Source organism: Astatotilapia calliptera, chromosome 22, assembly GCF_900246225.1.
Source record: "Astatotilapia calliptera chromosome 22, fAstCal1.2, whole genome shotgun sequence".
Taxonomy (NCBI): domain Eukaryota; kingdom Metazoa; phylum Chordata; class Actinopteri; order Cichliformes; family Cichlidae; genus Astatotilapia; species Astatotilapia calliptera.
Genome location: NC_039322.1, coordinates 1,579,382 through 1,598,152, shown reverse-complemented (window position 1 = coordinate 1,598,152; position 18,771 = coordinate 1,579,382). Strand labels below are relative to the sequence as shown.

General features: G+C 48.6%; 1 protein-coding gene across 4 annotated transcripts in view; it reads left to right on the top strand.

The window, feature by feature from the left end:
• The window catches only part of LOC113014752 (zinc fingers and homeoboxes protein 2-like), a 124,377-nt gene that overhangs the window by 30,447 nt on the left and 75,159 nt on the right, over positions 1-18,771 (top strand). For 3 of the 4 annotated variants that reach the window (XM_026156473.1, XM_026156474.1, XM_026156476.1), the window contains exon 2: positions 5,784-5,942. The gene's annotated coding sequence lies outside the window, so the exon portion shown is untranslated. Of the gene's footprint in view, positions 1-2,328; positions 2,819-5,783; positions 5,943-18,771 lie in introns of those variants that run through there. The other variant, XM_026156475.1, reaches the window with a different exon arrangement.

Below are 18,771 nucleotides of genomic sequence, written 5' to 3'. Positions count from 1 at the left end.
GTGTCACCGTTGTTGTGTGGAAATCCCCACAGTGTCACTAATATGCTGTCATTAAGCCAAAAACAAACACAGCTCTTCTTCACTTCCTTAAAACTTCAGATTTTTGCCACATTTGATGTTTTTAGCCGAGTAAAGTAAAACAAAAGGTGAAGTCAGAGAGCTGTATATCAGAGTTAATTCCCTCTAAAAGCAAACTGGAGTTGCTGGCACGATGAAGCACCAGTCAGACTGGTGGAGCAGATTTCAAGGTGAAGAGAACGCCTGTCAGAGCTCCTCGACGTTTCACCGCCGTGAAAATAAGGCCGTGTATTAAACATCCTCCTTGGATTCCTGAACATGCTGAGAGTTATTCTGTGCTTCCTGAAACTCTGCTCTGCAAACCGGCCGGTTACTCCGAGGATCGAGTTTAAGCAGCCAAACTTGCAGGAAGCTGCAGTTCCTCTAATGGCCACTTGGTGCTGTTTTACAGCAGGGATTGATGCTGGGGCCTTGGCTTCCTGTTCCTGTTGCCCGTAACCTCCAGAAGCCATCAGGCCATGGTTGTTGAGCCGAGGAGTTCCCACCCTGCATGAGCTGCAGAACCAGAGCTGAACTTTAAAGAGGCTCCGCAGAACTGCACATGTGGAGAAAACTTTCTGTAGCTCACTGGCTTTAATCACACCTGTGCTAATACTTCCAAAGACAAATTGTGTCTTTGCTAAAGGATGTTTGGTACCCAGAGTCGTCTACAGCTTGGTGGGTCAGAGTTTGCACCACAAAAAAAGTGGGTAGCAGTTAAACAAATCACCCATCCATCCATCCGCTTATCCTTTTCAGGGGCGCAGGGGGCGCTGGAGCCTATCCCAGCTGTCATAGGGCGAGAGGCGGGGTACACCCTGGACAGGTCGCCAGTCTGTTGCAGGGCCAACACACAGGGACAGACAACCATTCGCACTCATATTCACTCCTATGGTCAATGTAGATTAATCAATTAACCTATCCCCACAAACAAATCATTCATAGTTTATTCTAGAGGATGTTTAATGTTAACGCCAGTTAAAAGTTGTTATGGTGCCACACACCACATGCTGGCGCTGCAGCGCCCCCTGTCTGTCTGTGATGGGTTACCATGCGGATGCTAACTTGCTAGCGTCAGCTGCACTCTGTAATCCAGCCGCGTTCTGTGTGCTGGATGGATCTGGCCGTACGGTCGACCTCGGCATGTTGCTAAATGAGTGCAGACAAAGTGGAATTCAAACATTACTTTTGTGCATGCACTGATGGCGTGCTCGCCGCACACACCTGGACCTCTCTCCCGCTGCAGCCGGCTGATCTTTCTTGCACTGCAGAAATTACTGTGATTCAGTTTTAATAAAACAAATAACAAGTGGAGCTGTGGCGCTGAAACGAACCTCGTGTGAAACGAATCAGAGGACATTGTTTCACAGGAAGCAGCCCTGCACCTTCAGATCTGTTCTGCTGTTACTGTAAACAGGAATCTGCGCTTTAATTGACCCGATTGATTAAATTCAGGTTAGGACAAAAACAGCGACAGACAGACAGACAGACGCCCCCTCAGTACCGCCACTTCAGGAGAAAGCCCACAAAGCTAATTAATTGGGGCCGACCGGCTGATTTGCATGTTTTGTAAGCACTAATTAAGATATGCAAAATATCCAGATGAACGCTGCCGCCTAAATATATTTTAGGCGGCTCGGCGGCACAGAGGTACGGACGGCAAAACAGACGGAGGCCGCGTCCTGCGGCGGGGCATTAATCCGAGAGTCGCTACGCCACAGCAGCAGGAAGTGCAGCGTGTAGGGGAATTCATCCCGGTGACACTTTTATATTAACAGAGCAGGGACGGCCGAACGTGTCGTGGAAGGGTTAGGGTTAGTGCACACGGGCAGGTGTAGAGCCCTCGTAGGTGTGCACGAGTCAGAGTCTCAGAAACTGAGTTTGAGAGCAAAGAGTCTGAGGAGGCTCCGGTCCAACAAGCTCAAGCTCATTCGTGCAGATGACCTGGGCGACGGTTTACTTAGACACCAGGAGACCTGGGACGCTGCATGCAGAGGAGCAGTGTGCTTTATTATCATACACGTCACTCAGACAGCACAGCCGGCCTTCTGAAGGTCTTTCAAAGATTTTCTTTGGTCTTGGGCTGCTTTTTCCCTCCGGTCTTTGTACCTGATCACCTTCACTTAGCTCTGCAATTTGAGTCATTCAGGCATGAAAAGGATGAATCGGTGTTGTGTCTACACAACAGAAGAATTGTATCTTTAGGCACTTTGTTAGCAGCAGCCTGTCACAGAAACACATCATTTGTTCTCATTTCTTTAGTTCAATCTGTGACAAATACCAAAGATAATACAGTTTGACATAAAATAGTGTTTTTGCACCAACAGGCTGATTCCTGAAGAGCTGTTAGCTGAAATGTTGGCATATTTCAGTGTCCTTAAAAGTTTAAAGAAATCGGAGGACAAAAGCAGTGTCTGAAGAAGGTCGGCTGTCAAGAAGCCAACCGTAGGGAAGGGAAACGGGAAGAAAAGGCTGAGGGATGAAAGTTACAGAAGGACAGATAATCGGAGGAAACGGGGCTGATGGAGCATCTGTGTGAGTCATCTGGGAAACACGGTGGAGGCTCCGTCAGGATTTGAGGCTGAATTTCAGTCGGTGGTGTCGGAGCTCTTTTTACAATGTCTGGAATTATTAACACAGAGAAAAGTAGCATCGCACCAGAACCTTCTGGAAGGCATCGACTGACAGCAGCTCCCTTTTTCCTGGAAAGCGTGGAGAACTGTTCCCGAAGATGATTTCAGGAAATGATAAGGAAGCTTGTGTAAGAGAGCTCAGGCCAACACGCCGCACTCTGTTTTGCTTCTATTTCCATATATGTATGCACACGTTACACAAACAGCCCATTCATTTGTACAGGAGAGCACAAATAAACACAGTAACAGTGGAGATGATCACACACACACACACTGGTCCCAGAGCTGCTTCGTATCAGGTTGGTGATGGATGGAGGATGAGGTCAGTCCTGAGGGGGATCCAGACTCTGTGGAAAAGACCTGTTGTTGTCTCTGAGTGTGTGTGTGTCTCCCTGCTGCGCTGCAGTCCTCTGATGATCTCATCCACTCACTCGCAGAGCTTTAGCAACCTACACACAGGCGCTCATCGCGGGGAAAATGCTGCCGGTGATTCCCTCTTAGAGGAGCTTCATAATGTTTCGATGTTAATCTGTGACCAGGCTGGCTGTGAGTAAATAATGATTATATTAAACATGAGTCAGACTTTGTGCTGCACAGAAAGCAGGAACGAAAGTTTCTAAAGGTCAAAACTCCTGAAACGAATAACGCTTAAAATCAGGTACGCTGAACCTGAACGCTCGTCCTCTGCTCCTCGTTTCACCGCGAGTGCAGAGCGACGAGCCGGCTGCCGTAAACGCCGTCGAGCCAAAGTCTCATTTTGCTGATCTAAACGCGAGGCGTGATGCAGAGTTGGGGCCAAAGTTTCCGATGGGCCTAACCTCTGCTAACCTCCGCTCTGTGCTCGTACACACGTATCCAATTTCCTGCCAAATACTGAGCTTGCTGTGCAGCTGAGGCTGCGCTCCAGTGCTGAGTGAAACTGCAGTATTTCCTCCGTTACTTTGCACGAGCAGCAGGCGCCGGGCTCGGCCTCAGAGCGAGGGGGGAGGAGCTCGGAGTACCCCTCCTCCACTCCTCCACACTGGAAGGAGTTGGCCGAGGTGATTCGGGGATCTGACTAGGACGCCTCCCGGGCGATGGCGGTCAACCACGTCCTGCGGGGAGGAGACCCCGACATGCCAGAGGAGATCATAACTGTCACCTGACTCGGGAACGCCTCTGTGTCCCGCCAGAAGAGCTCGAGGCCCGAGCGTCTCGGTGTCAGAAAAGAGATGGATGGAGGAGCTTGTTGCTCCACCCTCTCGTCCAACATGGCAGCGGATAAAATGCTAAAATAAAAGCTTCACAAACCTGCGGGCGCCATCACTGCGGCTGGCACTCTGGCTGATTCTGAGGTCTTTACAGCAGCGCTTTCACACTGTGAACCCTGCAAAACAAACTTGTTTCTATATGAGTAAGGCTTTTTTTAGTGCATTGATCCACGCGGCAGAAAAACTGCTGAGTGCAGCCTGTAGTGAAGGCTGGCTGCTCTTTAGCTGCTGTGCGTCCTCCAAACTCAGGCTTTGCCTTCAGGCTGAGGATGAGGATTCAGTGTGGTTAATGCAAACCTGAGCACGGCACTAAAATAATGCAAACACACACACACACACACACACACACACACACACACACACACACACACACACACACACACTGAAACAAACCAAGGACTGCTCACTGTTAAGCTGCAAACCCTGATGAAGCGCGTTTACGTGTGCAGGCGGGTTTCAGCGATCGATGATTGCCTCCTTCATGTCTCCTCTTCCTGTTCCTTGTCATTGGCTTGTGCTCGTGCGTGGATGCTAACGGCCTTAACTGTGGGGTTCAGTAGTCATGCACAGCCTGGCACAGCTGATTGGCTCTGTGGTCCAAGTCACGCCATCGTTTGTGTTACATTAAGCTCAGGAGAACCTCTACCGGACAGGAAGTCTGGCACCGCTTCCTCGTTGCACTGCCGGGCGTCTCATTTGATCTCATTTGATTGAGCGCTGCCGTAAAGCTGAGCCGGGGTTAACTGTTTCTGCCACCTCCCCGCCGTGGCGACGCTGCAGCCTCGTTAAATTAAACGAACTGCGAGTTTTCCTGCCGAACAGTCGTCTGCAGAGCGCAGCACAGCTGCGACAGCGTGTGGCAAAGGTAGATCACCTGTGGCCTCAGTCACTGCTGCTTCTATATATTTCAGATGTTTAATGGAGGGAGAGACGCCCCCTAGTGGCAAACACAGATATCCTGTGTATTAAAACTGAACATAATGAGCGAGGAAAGAGAAACAAAGTAGCCCCGCCCCAAGGCGCCCCCATATTCACTCTGATTGGACTGACTCTGGAACAAATCCAGCTGAACAAAAACCAGATTGAGCGACTTGATGCAGTTGTTAAATAGGTTTTGTTGCTTAAATGTGTTTTGCAGCCCAGGAAACTTCACATAGAAATCTCCTGCACTTAGAAAGTAATGAGGGTTCGGAAATACTGTAAAAAATAAAGAAAGAATGCCCCGCCCCCTGCACACAGACGGCCTGAAACTCAGAGTTTTGCATTACTTCAACTGATGTGCCAGAGGGGTAAACAGTTTTTCATACCAGGCTGTAAACATGTTTGTTCCAGCATGACTGACTGGTGGAGCCTCCGGTGGCCGTCAGAGGAACTGCAGCTTTGTGTTGGCTTCATTTCTCCGTGCTCAGGTTGCCGCTCGGTCTCTCCTCTGATTCTTATTTTTTCATTTATTTTTTCTGTGCTCCTCTCTCTCCGTCTCGCTCTCACTCCGTTGCTTCCTCCCTTCTCGATTTTGGCATGTTACCACGGTAACCCACTGCCTCCTTTATTGGGCCAAGTTGTGGTGCAGTTTTTAAGGCCCGTGCTGGGTTCAGACCACACAAACACAGTCGCACAACACTCAGGAACACCTGCTATCACACTCACAATCATCAACACCTCAACATGATCTGTTTGCATCTGCCACACACACACAGACACACACACAGACACACACACACACACACACACACACACACAGAGACACACACACACACACACACACACACACACACACACACTCTCGATGTGATCCATCTTTAGTTTTCTCTCACACTTGGCTGACGTCTCTCTCCTCTTTCAGACCCCGCGGGAGATTACCCAGAGTGCTGCTGGCCTGAGCTTCCAGAAGATAAAGAGGAAGAGGAGAGAGAGGAGAACGGACAGAGTTCGGAGGAGGAGGTGGAGCCTCAGGAAGAGCCCCTCCCCCTCCAGTGAAGCCCCTCCCTTTAGAGGAAGTGCAGTGAGTACCAGCTTTTTATGTCACCATCCCACTACTGCTCACTACCAGAGGTCATATCCCAGAATGCATTTCATACCCTGAGACCACACTGTACCGTTACCACTGCCTGCTGCCCATTTTTTCATATCGGTCGGTCATCATCTTTCCTTCCTCTGTTTCTTGCACAGATCTTGTGGACACATTTGTTGCTGCTTTCTCTGATGGTAAATGTGCTTTCTGTCACGTATACATGTTACCCTGCTGGGCGCTCATACCCGCCTGTTAATTCTGCTGTAATTAGAGCAGACGTAGCGTTTCTGAGGAGCGTACTGATCTGACCGAAAGAAGCCGCTCTCCAGTTTTTGTGAGGTTAGTTTTGAAGATGCGTCGCAGCGTTTACCAAAAAGCATCTGATGTTAGCGTCTCTGTGCTCATAGCTACCAACAGAAGTGACAGTGATGATAGTAGCGTGAGCTCCACCTTGTGGTTCAGATTGGCATTGCATGAGAGTACAGCGCGGACTTGTTTCCAGTTCGGTTGACGTCTCGGACTCTTTGTATATATTCTTTCATTTAAAAGTAAATTGGGCTCCAACACATTTGGTGTGAAATTCACGTGTGTGCACCTGGTGAAGGTGCGTCTGCTCTTTCGTTTGGGTTGCACTTTAGTCATCGTGCAGCTCTCCACACTCGCACGGTTGTAATTATTCACACTGATTTGTGGTGTGGTTCAAAGCCGGTTGTGGATCACTGCATACATTTATTGATTAAACAGGACGGCCTCAAATATAAATTTAATTGGTTAGTTTATAACGTGTGTGTGTGTGTGTGTATGTGTGTTTACATATCTTTGCGGGGACCAACAGTCCTTATGGGGACGAGGAGTTTTTCCCTATAAGTTTGAAGACCCAAAATGTGGTTTTAGTTTCAGAGTTCGGTTTGGGGTAAGGGTCAGGCTTAGGCATTCATTTTTCATGGTTAGGTTTAGGGAAAGCATTATGTCAATTAGATGTCCCCACAAAGATATTAAGACAGAGAGTGTGTGTGTGAGTGTGTGAGAGTTTTCCTTTTCTGAGTGAGGTTAGCCAAATGTTGTGGGGCTGTGGTGCGGAGCTGTGTGAAGTGTTGAAATCTCGTGTTGCTTTTCTTTCTTTTTGCCAGTTTCTGTCAAGTCAAGTTTGATTTTAATCTGAAGTTTAACAACAGCATTAAATTTAACGCCATCTTTTGACGGCGGTCTCCAGGGATGCGATCGTGTCGTCGTATCATTTAAAAGCACGTTCTGCATCCAGAAGAAGCTCAGGTTTCATCTAAAGCAGCTGACCACTGCTGTCACTAACTCTGTATAAATTAAAGTTAGAAATCAGAAGCTTTTTGGACCCAGTGCAGAACGATGGTCCGGTCTTTATGTTTTTGAGCTCCTCACAGAGGCAGAAACATCAGTGAGCTATCGATCAATCAATCAGAATATTTTGTTAATCCCAGAGGAAATTATGTTGCCACGGTTCCTCCCGGACCGTGCGAGCAGTAAATGAAATGATACAGAAAATTACAGCATTATAAACTATAAGAAAATAAATACATCAGTGAATCACACACAGTATGTGTAGGAGCCCTCCTCATCACACTGATAGTGAACGTGTTGTTTCCTGTGTCGAGGATGTGCAGAGGTTTGGGGTGAAGTTTGACCCACAGATGAAGCTCGTGTTTTTTTCTCCTGTGGAAAATCGTTTTGGTCCTTTTAACAGAAATAAGTCGTAAATCATTTCTCACTTTTATTCGACTCGGTCGACTGCAGCACGCTGCCTGTTGGTTTCCATGCTCATCCTCTAGGTTTGGCTAAATGTGCACGTTTGCAGGAGTTACCTTCAGGCCCTTTGAACTTCCTGGGAGACGTGTTATTGCTCCCAAATGGGCTGAAGTTGCATAAGCAGCTGCATCTTTGTGAACAGCTCAGATTATTTCCAGCTTTTCAAATGTAACTGTTCGCTGATGTTCTCTGTTTTCTATTAACAGTAACTGAACATCTTTTAGGTCTCGAACTAAACCGTCGCCTATAAAAAGTTAATGTATAAAGTCTAAAGTCATCTTCCTGTCACTGGATGGACAAACGTGTGGATCATTTACTTTGGTGTCAGGAGCTGACGTGCTGCTCGGCTCTCTGTGGGAAACTGTTGATCTGTAGTAAAATGTGCCGCAGCCTGAAACATCACAAATGAGTCACCAATCCTGCGGTCGCATTAATTCACTGAGCGCTCTGGTTTTGATGTTACCGGGGACAATGGCGAACTCTGAGGTTAAGGTTTTAAGTCCATCTTAAAAGATTTACGTAACTATTTTTAAAGCCCGGTAGAAATGCAGCCACATAAACTAGTGCAACAGTGGTTTTTGGAAGAGTTGTGCTTGCATAACGCGCATTCAGCTCATCCCGGGTCGCAGTTTCCTTCCACAAACTGCTCTTTGCACAAGTGATCGCAACATCAAAAGCATTATAATCCAGAAACGCACTTTATCGATCCGATCAGCTGTTCATTGCACTTCGTACATTGGAATAAACGTCAGCGTGGGTTGCATGTCCGCCATTACCTGCGAAAACCAGAAGTGACATCACTTTAGGTGGGAAATGGAGTTTTGTCCCCTACAGGGTCTTTCAAAGGTTTACTGTTGTCATGTTTGACGTTCTGTACAGTTTCTCAGCTTTGAGCTCAAACTGCACTGTTGGAAATCTTTTATTTTAATGCTGTTTTTTGGAAACTGTGCAAAATAATATTTTAGTTTTCCTGCAGTTTACAGAAATGAGTGCATCTGAAAAATGAAACTATGAAGACACTCCAGATGAGTTTGCTGTGGTTGGAAACTGTTGTGTGCCACTTTTTTGCATTTACAGTTTCAGGGTAAACCCCTGAAATCTCTGTAAGTAGAAATATGTGTAAAAAATCCAAAAACTGATTTTCAATTTTTTTTGTAGTTTGTTGAACTTTTTGTTTTTTATGTAGTTACTATGGACGTAATGCATACATGTCATTAAAGTTTGTGATGTAACGGTTGTGTGGATGTATAGAAACGTGAAATGCTCCCATAAATAGCACCACAGCAGGTGAAAATACAAAGATCAGCTCTGGCAGACTGGGTTGTATTGTGGCTTTAAAGGGTTAATGTGCTCTGTCCCTGTTAGATTTAATTACACGGATGTTTCTGCATTTCTCTCTTTTCTTATTTTGTATTTTTTGCATTTCATTTGTGGCGTTTCTAGTCCTCCATACAGGAAGACTCGGCAGAAGTAATCATATTTCAGAGGCGACAAAAAGGTGAAAGTCGAGTTTGCTTTACTGGGAAAAAAACCAACCTCGGTGTGAGAAACAGCTCGGCGTCCTCGGCGTTCGCCCCGTTTTTAAAGCTTCTTTACAGAAATCGTCTCCTGGTGTCACCTCTCGCTCATCGGGAAGAGAAATCAAACCCAGCCTCACATCGCTGGGCTCTGATTGTCCCTCCGGTGTCCTTCAGTCCTTCAGAAAGTGAAAGAGGAGGGCGATAAACACATCTTGGCTGAATTCAAGGCCTCGAGAGGCATTTACTCGTCCTCGCTGCAGCCTGTGCAGGTCTGACTGCGTGCCGGAGATTTCACTGTAAAACGTGTTTATTCTTCTTCTCCTGCATCACTTACTAATCAATTCCCCGCTTTCTTATTCTGCTCATGTATAATTTACAGGCTTTAATTTGCTGTGTTGATTTAAAAGCAGCGTGTGGAAATCACTGTAAAGGCAGCCGATAATGCGGAGTGTGTAAAAGGAAGAGGTGAAGAGAGGAGATGGAGGGGGCGAGTAATGGACAAGGACTGGAGAGCACCTCCTGGAGAGCGCAGACATGTTTTTGGACGAGAAGGCCGAGACACCTTTTTGTACTGAAAGAGAAAAAGTCAGAGGGGCACTTTGAAAAGATGTGACATTTAATTTCCCAAATTCAAAACAGAGGTCCTGTTTTCTGCAGGATCGCCTCTCCGGAGTCTAAAAGTGAGGAGGAGAAGGTTTGAGGGGGAAGAAATGATATTTGAGAGCAGAAAGAACAAAATGAGGAGGAAGGAGATTTGACACATGCAGACGAGAGAAAAGAGCAGCGGGACGGCGAGATGAGCGAGGAGACGCCGTAAATACAGTCGGGATGGGCGAAGGGAACGACGGGCTGGTTTTTCAATCAGGTGTGTGTGTGTGTGTGTGTGTGTGTGTGTGTGTGTGTGTGTGTGTGTGTGTGTGTGTGGCTCCTCCTCAGCTGGAACCAGTACTCTCGGTTCAGCAGGTTCATGCTGTAACAGTTTAAACATGGCGGCGTCCGGTGCCCTCGCCGCTCTCATTTTAACCTCCTTTGTAGTCCGAGCTGCTGCAGGGACCCGCCGCTGCGTCACACGGTGGTGTAATTTGGGCCGCCACGTATTTGGGAGCGTTTTCAACAAAGCTCAAGGCTCTGCGTAGAGTTCAGGGCACCGCATCTGGAGCCGTCATGGAGGACCGCCGGGGTCTACGGGGCGGTTCTCAGAGGTGTCGCCGGGGTACAGGATAAGTCGTGATGTGTGCGAGGGGCGTGGCTGTGGAAGCCTGCGTCCAAATCTGACACGGATTCAGGCTCAGCGAGTAGGATGATGGGAAAGTCCAGTCCACGTGGCACAAACCAGATATCTACGACAATCCTGACAGCACCTGAAATTGAAGAGCAGCTCTGCACGACGAACCACCGTTTGGCCGCATCCAGCCGGCTGCATCGCCGTGGCAACTCGTGCTGCAGACCCAACCTGAAGGCGCGGCCGCCGACCCCAGCACCTCTGAGCACGGGCAGCAGGGTCTGATGAGCTTCAGTAACTCGTTTGTCTTCTTATGCAAACGATAACGATGACCCCGTTTGAATTGCGTGTTGATAATTAATCTTCGCCGTCAGCCCGTTAACGCGATGACAGGATGAAGCCATCATCTGCACATGTAAATGTTCATTTAATGGAGGGACGGCGTCTGTCAGTCTGTGGCGTCCTAACGATCCAGCTGTGAACAGTCGCTGGCTTCACACAGAAACGCTGCCGTCTCTCCGCGGACGTGTTCCCGTTACTTACTGGTCGATCGATAAACCTTCAAGCGGGTAACCGGCTTCGTTACTTGTGACCTGGCGGTGAGCGGTCGCGGTGAGCGGTCGCCAGGACACGTTTTCAGTTCAGTGACGTCGCTCTGTGACGACCGGTCGAACCTGCAGATGCTGCCGGTGGCTCGGTAACCGTGTCACATGATCAACAAGCTCAAAAGTATTTAAAAAATGCAGATGAGCCAGTAAATCCCCGCTGCGAGGTCCCAGCACCTGAGTCCTAATCCCTGCGACCAGGATACGTGATCTATTTATACTTTACAGCTTGTCCTCGCACTCGGGGTAAAAACTGCGAAAGAGCAGCTCGTCTGTGGCTGATTACGCGTCCGTCCTTTGTCCTGCACAGTCTCCTTCCATTATTAACTCCATGTTTTTGTTTCAGCTCGGTTTACATGAACGTCCAGTGGACTCGTCACGCTAAGTTATTTAGACACATTGTTATATTATTTATATACACCTCCCAGCATGCACTGCAGCAACTTTCCAATTTCCCAGAAATCTGCTTTCTTTAATTCTCACATGAAAAAGGTTAAACAGTGGAAACAGTTTTGTGTCTCCGAGCAGAATTAAAACCATGCGCCGGTGTCGCCTCGCTCGCCTCCTGCTCGTTTCTGAAAGGACCGAAGTCGCTGGCGTCATGAATTGTGACGAAGTGCAGAAACGGCTGTCAGGACGACAACAAATATTTAAATAAAGACATAAAAGGAGCGCTTTCAGTGGGAACGGCACACAGCTTTGAGTTACAGCGCATGTAGGGTTATGTTATTCTAACCTAAAAATCCGAGCTGCTTAAAGTCAAAGCATCCCCGCGAGCCTGGCCGCACGCAGCTGTGATCCAGTCACTCTGAAACGCGCACGTGCGGCGGGAATCTGCGCCGAGCGCTCTGTAGTCTGAGTGGACTTCCTTCTCTGCCTCGAGACGACAGATCTGAAAGTTCTGCAGGAGGCCACATGTGTCCTGGAGTGCCTCTGTAGTCCGAGTTCTTCTGACCAATCACGAACTGGTGCACAGAGAGTTGGCGTTTGTTCGAACTCTGTTTCAAATCCATCCGCCGTCACCTGAGAACGTGGAAGCTGTTTTTGGCGTGGTCGCATCAGCACCGTCGCCTCACGGCAGTGAGGGTTTGACTCTGACCGCTGGGTTCCTAAAATATGGCTCGGACCAAACCCGAACACTGACCCTGCTGAAGTCAGAACCGTGCAGATCAGTGCGAGGTGATTCGCTGTGGGGTGACATCACACATCGCCTGATGCTGCAGCTCGGGGTCACCTGTCGATCACAGCGACCTCAGCAGCTTACTGTGGGCACTGACTCGCTGCCGGAGCCTCCAGGGGTCATCAGGGGAACTGCGTGGTTTGGTACGGCTGCCTCGGCTTCGTTTACGCTCACCTGGTGGTGCCTGAACATCACCGGTGCGCACAGAGCAGCACCGTCGCTGACGTTCACGCCCGCCAGACTCGCAGCAGTTCCAGAGGCTGGCGTATCGCACGAAACACGAGCACTCTCTGCAGCAGCGCCGTTTAAAATATTCAGACTTTTCCAACATATGCATCTCTGAAGCCCTCAGCAACTTTCACCATTTCCATATGCATAAGATATTTCTGCTCCAGCACCAAATCACAGTCACCAGTCTGAGGAGCTGCTAGTGCAGAAAACCTGACCAACTGAAGCCAGAATTTCACCAGCGCTTGGCTGCTGTCCAGTCAGGCTTTTTTCAGCGCTTTGCTGGGCCGCAGCCAGCCTGCGGGCCGCTGCCAGCCCCACCGGGTGCTCGGGAAGGTTTGTTTTCATGGCCCCTTCTGCTTTGTTGAATGGGCTGTGTGAAGCTCGGGGGGTGGAGCACCGTGCTAACACTGGCAGGGTGACGGGTGCAGTTTGCGCACGGGTCATCCCGGCTAAAAATATTTGCATCCAAGGTGGCGTGAAGCAGCTCGAATGAAAGCATCCACCAAACGGCACGGCGCTGGGGTTGCAGAGGCGGCTCTGCACCTGATAATCCGGCGGGGGCTTATCCTCCTCGTCTTACTGGCGCCGAGACTTTGCTCGCTTGTTTTCGTGACCCTCCGGCGCTGAAACCTCATTAAAAAAGCCACTGTATAATTTCATAATGAAGGGCCTTTATCACCGCTGAGACGTACGTATGGCTGCGCGGTTATTGCTCGGCGCTGTTCTGATGCCGATCGTCGGCGAGATCATTAGTCTTAATTATGCGAAGGATCAAAATATTTAACAGCACATCACATCATCAGTTCAGCGGCGTCTAAATGTTTGAACGTTCCTGGTATGTCTGTTTATTAATTGTGGAAAACAAAGGCTGCATGATTAATGCGATGCCCTAATGTTGTGTCACTCTCTGATCATACTGTTGTTCATAAAATCGCCATCTGTTACCTCCAAATGCTGCACGCCAGTCTGCATGGTGGCGGCGGCGGCGTTTGCTGCAGAGGGGGGGGAGCGTGAGGAGCGGTGCAGGTAGAGCGCGCGGGCTGATGGGATCTCCACAACCGCTGCTGGAGGTATCGACTACGTGGGAGAGAGTGACTCACCCTAAAAAGTCCACACACACCTGTGGAGGAGGTGTGTGTGGGCAGCCAGTGTGGCCGGGCAGATTGCTGCTCGCCTCTCTCACCGAGCCGCCGCCATCGCCAAAACGCTCCGTTTATTCGCTCTCCTATATGTTTGTTTTTGTGCGTTTCTCCACCAACACACCTGCGCCGAGCGCCTCGTATCAGAGACGTTTCACTCGCCGATGATTCACTTGTTTAGCTCGGCGCTCGTGCGATTTCTGCGCTTCCTCTGAGGTCTCGGTGTTACGTTGGGAACTTTTAGGTTGTTTTTCCTCTCTCGCTCGTCTCCCTCCCTCTGCTGTGAAATGTTTTGTGGTTGTGGGTGTTCAGAGTTGAGAAATGTGTCATCTGAAATCACATCCAACCCCTCCCCCCTCCTCTGTTCTTCTTCTGCAGATTGTTTTCTGCATCCTGGATTTCTGCAAGTGTGCGTGAAGAAAAAGTTCAGCTGAATGTTTTTAATGACCGAACACGTCGATTTGTTCGTGCTTGTCATACCTACATACACTCGTTCCTTTATTGGTGACAGATATTCTAAAATTATTAAAGGGTTTAGATCATTTTCATGAGCTTCAGCAGCTCTAGGTTGCTGCCATGTGATTGGACAATTAGATATTTGTGGTAATGAGCGGTTGAACAGGTGTACCTAATAAAGTGGCTTTATAAATGCCCGGCCTGGAGCGTCTCAGATCCATCCCATCGCTGGTCTCACAGTGCGTGTTCACAAACAGCACCTTTGATCCTAAGGGTTAAACTTTGGTTTTATTGTGTATTTATTGTACTTTTGTGTCTTTAATGTTGGAAACTAGGCTGGTTAACGCAGAAACACAGAAACATTAACTTGTTTAGTTCCAAGTTTACCGTTGGCAGGATGCGCTCGCCTGTCACTGGTTAACCGTACAGACGCTGAGTCTCCCTCCTGTGCGGAGAACGCCACCTCATCATTAACCACAAACACGGACAGACGCGCGGTCGTCCTTCCCCAGGTCTCTTCGGGGCTTCAGACGTCCTGAGGTTCAGTTTGGGGGGTTATTAAAATGTTTTTAGTCGTATCTGTAGAGCTGCGAGTAAATATTCTTAATGCAGTGACATGAATGTTAAAAAAATCCAGCTGTGTGGCGGAGGCACTGATGCCACCGCGCTGCCGGTACGAGGAGTGTAAGAGCGCAGCGAGTGACTCGGCTGACCTGCTGTGATAAGAGAACGTAATGCTGCGGTTGTCGCTGACGCCGTGGTCATCGCACGCCCACCCCCGCCTTTCATGTGAGTTTCATTTGAATTCAAATCTCAGTGACCTCCCCTGTTGTTGGTTTTTAGGTTACGCTTCAAATAACTGTGGTTACAAATATGAACGACTGTGATTTTTACCTGTCCAGCAGCCTCACCTCACACAGGTGTTCAGTACTTACAGGTACGTATACAGTACTGCCTCATTCACACACATGCTTTTTTTATATACCTCAGCAAACACACACTGAGGATGCATCGGGGGAAACTTGTGGAGCATTTTGCCCAACGAGTCTGTGACACTTCGGAGGTTGGACCACCAAGAAAATAAGAACTGTGCAAACTTGCATGTGCTTTTTAATGCTTGCAGGGTTCATAGGTCAGCACTGAAGCACAAGGACTGGACAGTGTGGGGGAAAAAAGCAGCCAATGTCCAAAGAACAGCTTTGGAAGACCTTCAGAAAGCTCTGCAGCACTCTCTGCTTCTACAGAAGGGGGCTGCAGTTCCTGGAGGGTAAACCCGAGTCGATCGCTGCAGTCTGTTCCTCGACAGGTGTTGGTGTTGATGTTGGGGGTGGGGGGAGCCGCTGGAAGTCAAAACGGGAAGCAAAGCAATCATGAAGGCTTCTGCTGGGAGTTTTTCCTGGGAACATCTCGTCTTTCACCAGCTGCTCCAGCGTCTCCATCTGTCCGATGTGATTTTGTTTTAATGTGAAAACAGCGATTGTAGGAAAAAAAATGGTCAGCGAGGCTTAATTTCTCCCAGCATGCTTCACAGGTAGATGGAAACGCCAACAGCAACTTTGCTTTTTGTCACCAGCCCCGGGCGATCGGGCGTCGGTGAAGTCGAACAGCCCACACGGGCCGACGCGTACGCCGAGCGCTTTGTCACCGACGCATCGATCGCCTCTGAGGCGCTCCTGGAAACGCAAAGAGCCACGGTTTCATCCACAGAGACTCCCGCTCTGCTTCCTGCCACAGTTTTTGGATGCTTTTCGTATTATTTTTGAACACACCCACACCCCCATCGGACGCAGCCGCTCAGTAACGTTGGAGTTTATCCAGCAGCACATAATTGAGGCCATGATGAAGTCAAGTGTTTTTCAGAGTAATGAGTGTTAGACTGTTTTAGTCTGGAAGGTAGATCTGCCTCACAGCTTCCCCCAAATCACACCCCCACCCACCCACCCATCCATCCATCCGCAACACATTTGTTCAATTTTGTTAAGTGCCACTCAAGAGGTATTCCTCAAAAACAACAAAAAATCTCAAAATTGATTTTCTTTTTCATTTTTTTTATTTATTTATTTTCATGGGAGGTGTCAGCAAGGTGCACATTTTACACATTTTTAAAAGCTCAAGTGACAGTAGAAATGGAGATTTTAAAGGTAACTAATCCAATTACGCATGAAGAAAATGTGCTCACTGTGTTCAAATTGAAGATGGGAAACAAGCTAATTGCAGGAGAAGGAAGCACCCGAGCGACCCGCGTTTAGCCATCCTGCTAACGATCAACAAAGCACTCCATTTTTAAATGCGTCTGTCAGAGTTCACGAGAAATTCTGGTAGAAACTGGAACATCGTTTCTGAAAATTTGGATAGTGAATTTTGGAAGTGGAAGAAGAAACGCAGAATAAGTTTAACAAGAGGAAATGTCCTGTTGTTGGGTGAGCCGCCCGTGTCCACTCGTCACCTCCCCCTCGCCGTACATGCCCAGTGAAACAACAGGATGCAAGATCAGTGAATCTGCAGACGTTAAACTGTGAGTGCTCCACGCAGTTGGAGTTGAAGGATGAGGAGATGCTGCACTGTAACGGCCAGCAGGGGGCGATCAGCCTGGTCTCAAAACCGCCCATCACTCCCAGGATCTGTGATGTCAGTCATCACTGTTCTGAGTCAAGCGCGACATTGATTTTGTCATTTATGCACCTGCTATGGTAAAAAGGGGCCGAGGAGGAGCCTCCAGGTGAGGAGAGCGTGGAGGAGGAGCCTCCAGATGAATTCTGACTTTTGGGAAGTTGTCTCGTTCTTAAAATAAAGATTTACAGAATGACGTTCCTGAACAGTCGCCCCCTGCTGGCAGATTTAAGGCATGGTGGCTTTGCTTTTCAGAGGGCGTCCGTGATGGAGTGAGCGGGACTGACCGTGATGTCACTCATTGGTAACAGTTTTGGGATAATTGGCACTTTCTCCATCCTTTGTGCTGATTTGTCAAAGACCCCCTTTAGCAAATGAAACTGTTGCCAATCACCGTGAAACGGATCGATGGCTCCTTGTTGCTTCAGACTCGTGCTGCAGGCTCATATCCAGGCTCCGCCTCTGCGAGCTGAAAGGCGCCTGAATGCTGACCGCCATGACAGAATCGTACAAAGTGAGGTACGCCCCGATGAGCGAGCTCCTTCGTTAGCTCCTCGTGGCTGCTGACAGGAGAAGCCCGAGTGTGAAAGCCAAAGTCAGCCTGTAAAAGTTTCACCCCCCTCGCTCCAGTGACACCATCGGAAGTTGTGATCAGCAGGTTGTTAGCTTACCAGCAGTGATGTACTGTTGTTATCACATGAGAAGGTGCGAGCTTGAGCTTGGCTCTTGCCTCTTTTGGCGAGACATCAGCGTATTTTTTGCGGCGCGTGTTAATTTGAGTTTGCAGGAACGCCTCGGCGGGTCACGTGTCTGCATTCACGTTTCTGACGTGCGTGAAGGGTGTTAGCGGCTGCAGCAGCCACGTCTGAACGAGGGGAGGGAAACCTCGGCTCACCGAGCAGGTGATGAATGAAAGCTTTTAATGCGCTCAGGTGTTTTCTTGAAAACGGCAGCGAGTGTTTGGTTTCACAAAGCTGAGATCACATTTCTGCTCCTCAGAGGTGGTCCTCAGTCAAAGCTGCGATACTTCACTGATATCAAACAGCACTCCCAGTGAAGGCCAATTGGAGATAGACTGCTGGGAAATTTCTAAAATTGCTATTCCAAATTTACAAGGTGGAGCGCTGCCACTGTTAGACAGTTTAGGGAGAGCTGCGGTGCGTAAACCGTTTTAGTTCGTCTCCTGCTGTGATGCAATCTGTTACGAGCATCAGTCAAATCACCCTCTCTGTTAGAGGATAAGAAAACACAGCCGTCAGCCAAGTCGGTAAACTCGGTAAACATTATGGAGGATTCCCCAACCTGCACGCCGAGCCGAGCGCTCCTGCTCTTTCAGGCTGAGGCGGCGCGGCAGCTTTCACACCTACAGCTGCTTCTAATACATCCCCGACGTCCGGGTTTACGGGTTTAAGATTAACGCACTCGAACATATTCTCGTCGTCTGATTTTCACCGTGTAGCTGCACGCTGCTCCTCTCTTTATGTCCACTCTGATTAATCCAGAAGCACAATCTGCTTACTGCCTGCTTTGGTGAACACAGATGGGCTTTTTGTTCCCAAATATTTAATTTCCTGGTGTGTGTGTGTGTGTGTGTGTGTGTGTGTGTGTGTGTGTGTGTGTGTGTGTGTGTGTGTGTGTGTGTGTGTGTGTGTTCTGATTCTGTCCATTTATGGTTTCACAATTTTCATAACAACTGCAGGAGAGATATCTTTAGAATAGATGGGTGGGTGACAAACTAACCGAGGATGTGTGCGACGTTTTGGGCCCGAGTGTTAACCCTCTGCCTTCGTCACCAGGGCCACGAGTGAGCCACGAAGGGGGAAGAAGCACTGATGCTTTTTGTGTGTGTGTGAGAACACATTTAAAGAAGAAGCACACTCTCATCGCTGAATAATTCATGTCCGTTTGATAGATTTTCTCACAGCTTTACGGGTGAATTTACAAACTTCAGGAATTTCTTCTTCTGTGGAAACCGAATGCGGTACACGAGCCTTGAAAGGATCGCCTGCAGGTTAAACAAACACTGTCAGGACTCAACGTCTCTATAAACTCTGAGGCACGAGCACTTTCTCCTTTTT